The 11626-nt window shown below is 45.9% G+C and overlaps 1 pseudogene; it reads right to left on the bottom strand.

Moving 5' to 3' along the window:
* Nucleotides 1-11507: 11507 nt before the first annotated feature.
* On the bottom strand, nucleotides 11508-11626 carry LOC134946623 (5S ribosomal RNA; annotated as a pseudogene).

Genomic DNA, 11626 nt, shown 5'->3' on the forward strand with positions numbered 1-11626 from the left:
AAAATTAAATCTATTATGAGTTATAAATAATATCTGTGCTACAATACTATTGCACTACTAAATAAGATTATAATTAATAAGGTATTTGAAATAATTAAAGCTTATTTAATTCTTAAATGTTAAAAACTAAATATATATATATATAAAATAGAAATATTATATAAATTAGATATGTTTTATTAATAGTTAAAACTATAGTAAACTATTCTATGTATGTAGATATCTAGGAATAATAAATAAAGAAGAAATAATATAATAGCTAAATAATCAATAAATAAAGACTATAATAGCTATTTTTTATATATTATATGAATTTCGCATGAAACACAAAGGATATCGATGGCCAATCCAACTGGGGAAGTCTCTGCTGCTGCGTCCTCTCCAACCGTCACATCCAGTTTGAAAAATAACTGTCATCTCAGCGGCACATACCATGTCCTACAGTGATGATGTCACCGCTTCCTGGTCACCTGCACACAGCTCCCACCTGTATCACAGCATCTTCTCTGGCAATGTAGGGGCTCATTCATCCTGGGTTTGGGCTGAGTGTGATCTTGGATGAGAACTTTATAGGGATTAATCTCTAAATATAACAGGAAATAGGGTTAGCAGCACAGAGTAACCTGTTCAGATTTAGGTAGCAGCCGCTCATACACTGCCCTATGTAATGTGATAAAGAGACACTAGGGAGTATATTTACTAAGCGGCGGCATTTAAAAGCTCCCATTTGTCAGCTGTTTTTGGCTACGGGATTTAGGAAGCAATAATATTAGATGCAAAACCAGGATTAGTTTCCCAGAATCAGAAATACAGACGAGAAAAGCCACTTAGTGACTATACCCCTATGGGTGATTACAATACATAGTATTAGGAATATCACCAATACTACTTTTAGGTTCCTGGCTTTTATTAGGTGTGAGACAGACATAAGTTATACATAAAAGTGTAAATAATAGAAAATAATAAATACAAAACATAAATCTAGAATCCAGTACAGGTTGAGTATCCCATATCCAAATATTCCGAAATACGGACTTTTTTGACTGAGAGTGAGTTAGTGAAACCTTTGTTTTTTGATGGCTCAATGTACACAAACTTTGTTTAATACACAAAGTTATTAAAAATATTGTATTAAATGTCCTTCAGGCTGTGTGTATAAGGTGTATATGAAACATAAATGAATTGTGTGAATGTAGACACACTTTGTTTAATGCACAAAGTTATAAAAAATATTGGCTAAAATTACCTTCAGGCTGTGTGTATAAGGTGTATATGTAACATAAATGCATTCTGTGCTTAGATTTAGGTCCCATCACCATGATATCTCATTACGGTATGCAATTATTCCAAAATACGGAAAAATCCCATATCCAAAATACCTCTGGTACCAAGCATTTTGGATAAGGGATACTCAACCTGTATCATATTGTGACTTTCCCTCTCTACATCACATTATAGTAATATTACAATATATAACTGCTGAAGGTGCAATTAGTGTGCCACCACTTCTCTATTCATAATTATGTTACCAGATAGAGAAAGCAATCATTACCTTGTCCCATTAGGATCCAAAATCTTCAACCTACAACTTAAATCTAGCAATAAATCTGCATTCATTGTATTACAATAGTAATTAATATCAATAACTAATAGAGACTTGTGGGGAGGGTTAGGCACCAGGGGAAGGTTAGGGCTAGGCACTAGGGAAAGGCTATGGGAGGTTAGGGTTAGGCACTGTGGGAAGGGTCCGGCTACTGGAAGTGAGGGTTCAGTTTAGGCACTAGGGAAAAGGTCAGGCAACGGGAGGGGAAAGTTTGGGCTATGCACTAGGAAGGGTAAGGCTTTGGGAGGTTAGGGTTAGGCACTAGAGGAATGATCAGGTGAGGGAAGGGTTAGGGTTAGGCACTAAGGGAAGGGCCATGCAACAGGAGGGGAAAGTTAGGTTTAGGCACTAGCGGAAGGGTCAGGCTACGGGAAGGGAGGGTCAGGCATCAGGGTAATGGTCAGGCTACGGTAGGGGAGGGTTAGGCACTACTGGAAGGGCTAGGTGTTAGCAGTTTCCACCACAGGATCCACTGGAACACATCTGGATGTCACTGCCAGACACAGAATACGCCACTGGAGCCACTGGACCAAGTAAGCAACCACTAGACTACAAGAGATGTTTTGTAGAGATTCTTATTATGGCGACATTTCATGTAAGAGAAAACGTTTCTTTGCGTTTCATATCTTAATAAAATCTAACCTTTATTAATCATAATATAAAAATATCCCAATCTGTGGGTAAGAAACTGAAATCTAGACGTTAAAATTTAACTAGACGAACATACACAAATTGTGTGTATAAGTTAGAAAAATATGAGAATATAGATGTTTAAAAAGCAAAGTCCACTATTAGGTCCCGTTATATTATTTGGTGTTATCCTGTAACCCAGGCATTCCCAACCACGGTCCTCAAGGCACACCAACAGTGCAGGTTTTAGTGATAACCAGGCTGCAGCACAGATGGTTAAATCAAAATAACTGAGCTACTAATTAAGTCACCTGTGCTGAGGCCTGGATATCACTAAAACCTGCACTGTTAGTGTGCCTTGAGGACCGTGGTTGGGAATGCCTGCTGTAACCAAATGAGGAAAGTCTGAAGACTACAGAATAGAAGCCGATATAGTAATCTGTGTAAAAGTACCCCTAGATCAGGGTATAAAATATTATCCGCCTAATATTGGCCTATGATTACAGACTGTGTATATGCTGGTATACTAGATCAGGGTATAAAATATTATCTGCCTAATATTGGCCTATGATTACTGTATGTGTATATGCTGGTATACTAGATCAGGGTATAAAATATTATCCGCCTAATATTGGCCTATGATTACTGTCTGTGTATATGCTGGTATACTAGATTACTGATTAATAAAGTATACATTTTACCAGTGATTGTGTTCTTTTGTTTATTTATTCTACCTATCCTCAGTTACAAGTAGATTTACAATGTTATTTCTCTTACGTCCTAGAGGAGGCTGGGGACTCCGTAAGGACCATGGGGTATAGACGGGCTCCGCAGGAGACATGGGCACTCTAAAGACTTTAGATGGTTGTGCACTGGCTCCTCCCTCTATGCCCCTCCTCCAGACCTCAGTTAGATCCTGTGCCCAGAGGAGACTGGGTGCACTGCAGGGGAGCTCTACTGAGTTTCTCTGAAAAAAGACTTTTTGTTAGGTTTTTTATTTTCAGGGAGCACTGCTGGCAACAGGCTCCCTGCATCGTGGGACTGAGGGGAGAGAAGCAGACCTACTTAAATGATAGGCTCTGCTTCTTAGGCTACTGGACACCATTAGCTCCCGAGGGTCGGAATGCAGGTCTCACCCTCGCCGTTCGTCCCGGAGCCGCGCCGCCGTCCTCACAGAGCCAGAAGATAGAAGCCGGGTGAGTATGAGGCGGCAGAAGACTTCTGATCTTCTATGAGGTAACGCGCAGCGGTAACGCTGCGCGCCATTGCTCCCAACACACACACACACTGGCGGCACTGTATGGGTGCAGGGCGCAGGGGGGGCGCCCTGGGCAGCAATTATTAACCCTCTAGGGACACTGGCATAGATGTATACTGCGGAGGCAGTATATTGCAAAAAACCCCGCCAGTATAAAGATTTGAGCGGGATCGAAGCCCGCCGGTAAGGGTGCGGAGCTTGATTCCTCAGCACTAACCAGCGCCATTTTCTCCACAGCACGCTGCAGAGAAGCGGACTCTCCCCTGCTGAACACATGTGCAGAGGGCAAAAAAGAGGGGGGGGCACATTTAATTGGCGCAGTGAGTATATTTATAAAAGCGCTGTACTGACTGGGATTTTATTCCAGTGTCCGGTGGCGCTGAGTGTGTGCTGGCATACTCTCTCTGTCTCTCCAAAGGGCCTAATTGGGGGACTGTCTCCATATATATATATATATATATATATATATATCCCTGAGTGTGTGGGGGTGTCGGTACGTGTGTGTCGGCATGTCTGAAGCAAAAGGCTCATCTAAGGAGGAGGTGGAGCAGATGATTGTGGTGTCTCCGTCGGCGACGCCGACACCTGATTGGCTGGATATGTGGAATGTTTTAAATGCAAATGTGTCTTTATTACATAAGAGAATGGACAAAGCAGAGTCCAGAGAAAAGACAGGGAGTCAATCCATGGCTCTGGCCGTATCACAGGGCGCTCCAGTGTCTCAGAAACGTCCCCTGTCCCAAGTAGCAGACACTGATACTGACACGGATTCTGACTCCAGTGTCGACTACGATGATGCGAGGTTACACCCAAGGGTGGCCAAAAGTATTCATTATATGATTATTGCAATAAAAGATGTTTTGCATATCACAGATGACCCCTCGGTCCCTGACACGAGGGTATGCATGTTTAAGGAAAAGAAACCTGAGGTAACCTTTCCCCATCTCATGAGCTGTACGCGTGATTTGAAAAGGCTTGGGAAACTCCAGACAAGAAACTGCAGATTCCCAAGAGAATTCTTATGGCGTATCCTTTCCCTACACAGGACAGGTTACGGTGGGAATCCTCGCCCAGGGTGGACAAGGCTTTAACACGCTTGTCCAAAAAGGTGGCGCTATCGTCTCCAGACACGGCAGCCCTCAAGGATCCTGCTGATCGCAGACAGGAAACTACCTTAAAATCAATTTATGCACACACGGGTGCCTGCTCAGACCGGCAATAGCGTCGGCTTGGGTTTGTAGCGCTGTAGCAGCTTGGGCAGATACCTTGTCATCTGACATTGATACCCTAGATAGGGATAGCATTTTATTGACCTTAGGTCACATTAAAGACGCAGTCTTATATATGAGAGACGCTTCGAGAGACGTTGGGCTGTTAGGTTCGAGAGCCAACGCCATGGCGATTTCTGCTAGGCGAGCCCTGTGGACCCGCCAATGGATGGGTGATGCCGACTAAAAGAGACATATGGAAGTTTTGCCTTACAAGGGTGAGGTTTTATTTGGGGAAGGTCTCGCGGACCTGGTTTCCACAGCTACCGCTGGTAAATCTACTTTTTTACCCACAGCAAAAGAAAACTCCACAATATCAGATGCAGTTCTTTCGGTCGCATAAGTCCAGAAAAGGTCGGGGCTCTTCCTTCCTCGTCAGAGGTAAAGGTAGAGGCAAAGGAATGCCTGCTACGGCTATTTCCCAGGAGCAGAATTCCTCCCCTGCTTCTACTAAATCCACCGCATTTTTCAAATCGGCTTAACCAGCTTCTCCCCCAGAAAGGGAGATAGTTTTAGCTGCAATTCAAAAACTGTGTCAACAACAAGTGATTGTCAAGGTTCCCCTAGTGCAACAGGGGAAGGGGTACTATTCAACCCTGTTTGTGGTCCCGAAACCGGATGGCTCGGTCAGACCCATTCTAAATCTAAAATCCCTAAACCTGTACTTGAAAAAATTCAAATTCAAGATGAAATCGCTCCGGGCAGTTATCTCCAGCCTATAAGGGGGGGATTTTATGGTGTCACTAGACATAAAGGATGCATACCTTCATGTCCCCATATATCCCCCTCATCAGGCGTACCTGAGATTCGCTGTACAGGACTGTCATTACCAGTTTCAGACGTTGCCGTTTGGGCTTTCCACGGCCCCGAGGATTTTCACCAAGGTAATGGCGGAAATGATGGTGCTCCTGCGCAGGCAGGGAGTCACAATTATCCCGTACTTGGACGATCTCCTGATAAAAGCGAGATCGAGAGTTCAATTGCAGAAAAGCGTGTTGCTCTCCCTGAGAGTGCTGCAGCAGCATGGCTGGATTCTAAATCTACCAAAGTCACAGTTGATTCCAACGACTCGGCTATCTTTCTTAGGCATGATTCTGGACACGGAACAAAAGAGGTTTTTTCTCCCAATGGAAAACGCCCAGGAACTCCAGAACATGGTCAGAGACCTGTTAAAACCGAAAAAAGGGTCACTCCATCAATGCACTCGAGTACTGGGAAAAATGGTGGCGACCTACGAGGCCATCCCCTTCGGCAGGTTCCATGCGAGGACGTTTCAGTGGGACTTTCTGGACAAGTGGTCGGGGTCCCATCTACAAATACATCAGAAAATAAGCCTCTCCCCCAGGGCCAGGGTGTCTCTCCTGTGGTGGCTGCAAAGTGCTCACCTTCTCGAAGGTCGCAAGTTCGGCATTCAAGACTGGGTTCTGGTGACCACGGACGTGAGCCTCCGAGGATGGGGAGAAGTCACACAAGGAAGAAATTTTCAGGGACTATGGTCAAGCTAGGAGGCTTGTCTACACATCAACGTACTGGAATTGAGGGCCATATACAACGGCCTACGACAAGCGGAGAATCTTCTTCGCGACCTACCGGTTCTGATTCAGACAACGTCACAGCTGTGGCTCATATAAACCGGCAAGGCGGGACAAGGAGCAGAGTGGAAATGGCGGAAGCCACCAGGATTCTTCGCTGGGCGGAAAATCACACAAGCGCTCTGTCAGCAGTCTTCATTCCGGGAGTGGACAACTGGGAAGCAGACTTCCTCAGCAGACACGATCTCCATCCAGGAGAGTGGGGACTTCATCAAGAAGTTTTTGCAGGGATAACAAGTCAGTGGGGACTTCCACAAATAGACATGATGGCGTCACGCCTCAACAAGAAGCTTCGGAGGTATTGTGCCAGGTCAAGGGACCCTCAGGCAGTAGCGGTGGACGCCCTGGTGACACCATGGGTGTTTCAGTCGGTCTATGTGTTCCCTCCTCTTCCGCTCATCTCAAAAATACTGAGAATCATAAGACGAAAAAGAGTGCAGACAATACTCATTGTTCCGGATTGGCCTCGAAGGGCCTGGTATTCAGATCTTCAGGAAATGCTCACAGAAGACCTGTGGCCTCTTCCTCTCAGGGAAGACCTATTGCAGCAGGGGCCCTGCGTGTTCCAAGACTTACCGTGGTTACGTTTGACGGCATGGTGGTTGAACACCAAATCCTAGCGGGGAAAGGTATTCCGGAGGAAGTCATCCCTACTCTGATTAAGGCTAGGAAGGAGGTGACGGCGAAACATTATCACCGCATCTGGAGGAAGTATGTATCTTCGTGTGAAGCCAAGAATGCTCCTACTGAAGATTTCCATCTGGGCCGTTTTCTCCACTTTCTACAGACAGGAGTGAATATGGGCCTAAACTTAGGCTCCATTAAAGTACAGATTTCAGCCCTATCAATTTTCTTTCAGAAAGAATTAGCTTCTCTCCCAGAAGTCCAGACTTTTGTAAAGGGAGTGCTGCACATCCAGCCTCCTTTTGTGCCCCCAGTGGCACCCTGGGACCTTAACGTGGTGTTACAGTTCCTAAAATCTCACTGGTTTGAGCCTCTTCAAACGGTGGATTTAAAATTTCTCACTTGGAAGGTGGTCATATTGTTGGCCTTGGCATCTGCACGGCGGGTGTCCGAATTGGCGGCTTTGTCTCACAAGAGCCCCTATCTGATTTTCCATGTGGATAGAGCAGAATTAAGGACTCGTCCTCAATTTTTGCCTAAGGTGGTTTCATCTTTTCATATGAACCAACCTATCATGGTGCCTGTGGCTACGGGTGACTTGGAGGATTCCAAGTCCCTTGATGTAGTCAGGGCCTTAAAAATTTATGTAGCCAGGACGGCTCGGGTTCGGAAAACAGAGGCACTGTTTGTCCTGTATGCAGCCAACAAGCTTGGCGCTCCTGCTTCTAAACAGACTATTGCTCGCTGGATCTGTAACGCGATTCAGCAGGCTCATTCTACGGCTGGATTGCCGTTACCAAATTCGGTAAAGGCCCATTCCACTAGGAAGGTGGGCTCTTCTTGGGTGGCTGCCCGAGGCGTCTCGGCATTACAGCTTTGCCGAGCGGCGACTTGGTCGGGTTCAAACACTTTTGCTAAATTCTACAAGTTTGATACCTTGGCTGAGGAGGACCTCATGTTTGCTCAGTCGGTGCTGCAGAGTCATCCGCACTCTCCAGCCCGGTCTGGAGCTTTGGTATAATCCCCATGGTCCTTACGGAGTCCCCAGCATCCTCTAGGACGTAAGAGAAAATAAGATTTTAAACCTACCGGTAAATCTTTTTCTCCTAGTCCGTAGAGGATGCTGGGCGCCCGTCCCAGTGCGGACTAAATTCTGCAAGACTTCTATATAGTTATTGCTTACATAAGGGTTATGTTACAGTTTTGATCAGTCTCGGGCTAATGCTGTTTTGTTTCATACTGTTAACTGGTTCGTACGTTCCAAGTTGTACGGTGTGGATGGTGTGGGCTGGTATGTATCTTGCCCTTAGATTAACAGAAATCCTTTCCTCGTACTGTCAGTCTCCTCTGGGCACAGTTCTCTGACTGAGGTCTGGAGGAGGGGCATAGAGGGAGGAGCCAGTGCACACCCATCTAAAGTCTTTAGAGTGCCCATGTCTCCTGCAGAGCCCGTCTACACCCCATGGTCCTTACGGAGTCCCCAGCATCCTCTACGGACTAGGAGAAAAAGATTTACCGGTAGGTTTATAATCTTATTTCTCTTACGTCCTAGAGGATGCTAAGGGCTCCGTATGGATCATGGGGTATAGACGGGCTCCGCAGGAGATAGGGCACCTAAAAAGAACTTTGACTATGGGTGTGCACTGGCTTCTCCCTCTATGCCCCTCCTCCAGACCTCAGTTAGAATCTGTGCCCAGAGGAGAAAGGGTACACTGCAGAGAGCTCTCCAGAGTTTTCTGTTTTAAAAGAATTTTGTTAGGTTTTTTATTTTCGGGGAGTCCTGTTGGCAACAGGCTCCCTGCATCGTGGGACTGAGGAGAGAGAAGCAGGGCTGGCTTTACGGTTGGGCTCTGTTTCTAGGCTACTGGACACCATTAGCTCCAGAGGGTGTCGGAACACAGGTCTCACCTGGGGTTCATCCCGGAGCCGCGCCGCCGTCCTCCTCACAGATGCCGAAGATAGAAGCCGGGTGAGTATGGGAAGGCAAAAGACATCAGGCGGCAGAAGACATCAGATCTTCATGAGGTAAGGCCATTGCTCCCACTATACACGCAGAGCAGCACTGAAGGGTGCAGGGCGCGGGGGGGGGGGGGGGGGGGGCCTGGGCAGCAATATTCCTCACTTCTGGGCATGTTAAGATGGGATAGGCTGCGGAGGCAGTAAATCCAAGAATCCCCCGCCATTTTAATAATAAAAGCACTGGGATCGAAGCCCGCCGTCGGGTGGGCGGGGCTTGATCCTCAGCACTAACCAGCGCCATTTTCTCCACAGAAGCTGCATGCTGAACGCTGGCTCCCTGGTCTCTCCCCTGCTGAACTTCACGGGCTGGAAAAAAGAGGAGGGGGGCACATTGGCGACGCAGTGAGTGGGAATTGGAATATTATTATATAAAAAAGCGCTATCTTGTCATATTTTTCCACAGTGTTATTAAGCGCTTGGTGTGTGCTGGCATACTCTCTCTCTGTCTCTCCTAAGGGCCTGGGTGGGGTTTTGTCCCCTTGTAGGTTAATCCCTGTGTGTGTGGGGTGTCGGTACGTGGTGTCGACATGTCTGAAGCGGAAGGCTTCTCCAAGGAGGAGGTGGAGCAAATGAGTGGTGTGTCCCCGTCGGTTGTGCCGACTCCGGAATGGATTGACATGTGGCATATGTTGAATGCAAGTGTGGCATCTTTACATAAAAGGCTTGATAAGGCTGAATTAGGGGGGACATCAGAAGGTCAATCCTCGGATTGGACCGACTCACAGGGCCCGTCGGGATCTCAAAAGCGTCCCTTAACACAAGACACTACTACCGACACGGATTCTGATTCCAGTGTCGACTGACGAAATAAAATTGCACCCTAGGGTGACTAAAACCATTCAGTGTATGATTGTGGCAATAAGGGATGTGTTGCATATTGAGGATGAACCCTCGGTCCCCGACACAAGGGTACACATGTTTAAGGAAAAGAAACAGATTATTAATTTTCCCACATCTCATGAATTAAATGATTTCTTTGGAAAAGCTTGGGAGACTCCGGAAAAGAGACCGCAGATCCCCAAAAGAATTTATATGGCATACCCCTTCCCTAAGCAGGACAGGGAGATTTGGGAATCACCCCCCACTGTGGACAAGGCCCTGACGCGCTTGTCCAAGAAAGTAGCGCTACCGTCTCCTGACACAGCGGCCCTTAAGGACCCTGCAGATCGCAGGCAAGAAACTACCTAAAGTGTATTTATTCTCATACGGGTGCTGTGCTAAGACCGACAATTGCGTCGGCATGGGTGTGTAGCGCAATTGCAGCTTGGACAGATGAGCTGACTGATCAATTTGAAAATATGGATAAGGATACTATATTCTTAACTCTAGCCCATATTAAAGACGCAGTCTTATTTATGAGGGATGCTCAAAGGGACATTGGACTGCTAGCTTCTAGGGCCAATGCCATGTCTATCTCGGCGAGAAGATCCTTATGGACTCGCCAATGGACGGGTGATGCGGATTCCAAAAAACATATGGAAGTACTACCCTATAAGGGTGAGGTATTGTTTGGGGATGGGCTGACGGACCTGGTTTCCACAGCTACAGCAGGTAAATCAAAATTTTTACCATATATTCCCCAACAGCAAAAGAAAGTAACACCCTATCAGATGCAGTCCTTTCGGTCGCACAAGTCCAGAAGAGGTAGTGGATCCTCTTTCCTCACCAGAGGTAAGGGCAGAGGCAAAAGAGCACCTGCTTCGGCAGGTGCCCAGGACCAAAAGTCCTCCCCGGCTGCTCCAAAACCCACAGCATGACGCTGGGGCTCCCCTGAGGGAGTCCGCACCGGTGGGGGCACGTCTTCGACTTTTCAATCTGGCCTGGGTCAGTTCAGTATTGAACAAAGAGAGCGACCGAGCACTGGTATATAATAAATTGTAAAGATTATAAGAAACCAAAAATTGGACAGTTGTATTGTTGGAAAGGAGTAAATTAAACCTTTCAATTAAAGTCCCTATTGGTGGTGCGCCCAGAGCTAGAAAGCACAAGTACTATCAAAAGGGAGAGAAAGAAAGCTCTTGTGTGGGCACACTCTTGAAAAAAACAGAAAAATGTTTTTTATTGTTTCAGTTATTAGTAAGAAATGTTAAAATTTATATTTATTGATCATAAGTTAAAAAATTACCCCTCTATGATCCAAGGAAAAGTGTAAACATAAGAAAGACATGAGAAAATATAATATAATATAAAAATGTTCTGGTCTGTTGAATCACATGAGAAGGATTAGAAAGGCTGCAGACACTTAATAGTCTAACACCCGTTTCTCCTGACCAGTACAGATAATCTGTATTAATGAGACCGACCAAGGAGGTCAGAATGTCTTGGAAAAACCACTGAAATCGAGTTAATACCAAGCATTTATTATTCTCCTATTTATTTGATGTTGCGCAGAATTAGAAATATATGTGTTGATATGACCTGAACGCAGAAAAGGTAAAGAAAGTTATTGAAAGAACAAGTAGTGGTGATACTGCTGTTGGTGTCCACCCTTCGGAAGAAGGGGAATAGTCCCTACTCTGCAACACCAGGTATTCCCAGGGAGTCTCCTCTCAAGGTACTGACCCGGCCCAACGCTGTTTCGCTTCCAAGATCAGACGAGATCGGGCATTAGCAGCGTGGTATGGTAGTAGAG

Source organism: Pseudophryne corroboree, chromosome 7 (genome assembly GCF_028390025.1).
Source record: "Pseudophryne corroboree isolate aPseCor3 chromosome 7, aPseCor3.hap2, whole genome shotgun sequence".
Taxonomy (NCBI): domain Eukaryota; kingdom Metazoa; phylum Chordata; class Amphibia; order Anura; family Myobatrachidae; genus Pseudophryne; species Pseudophryne corroboree.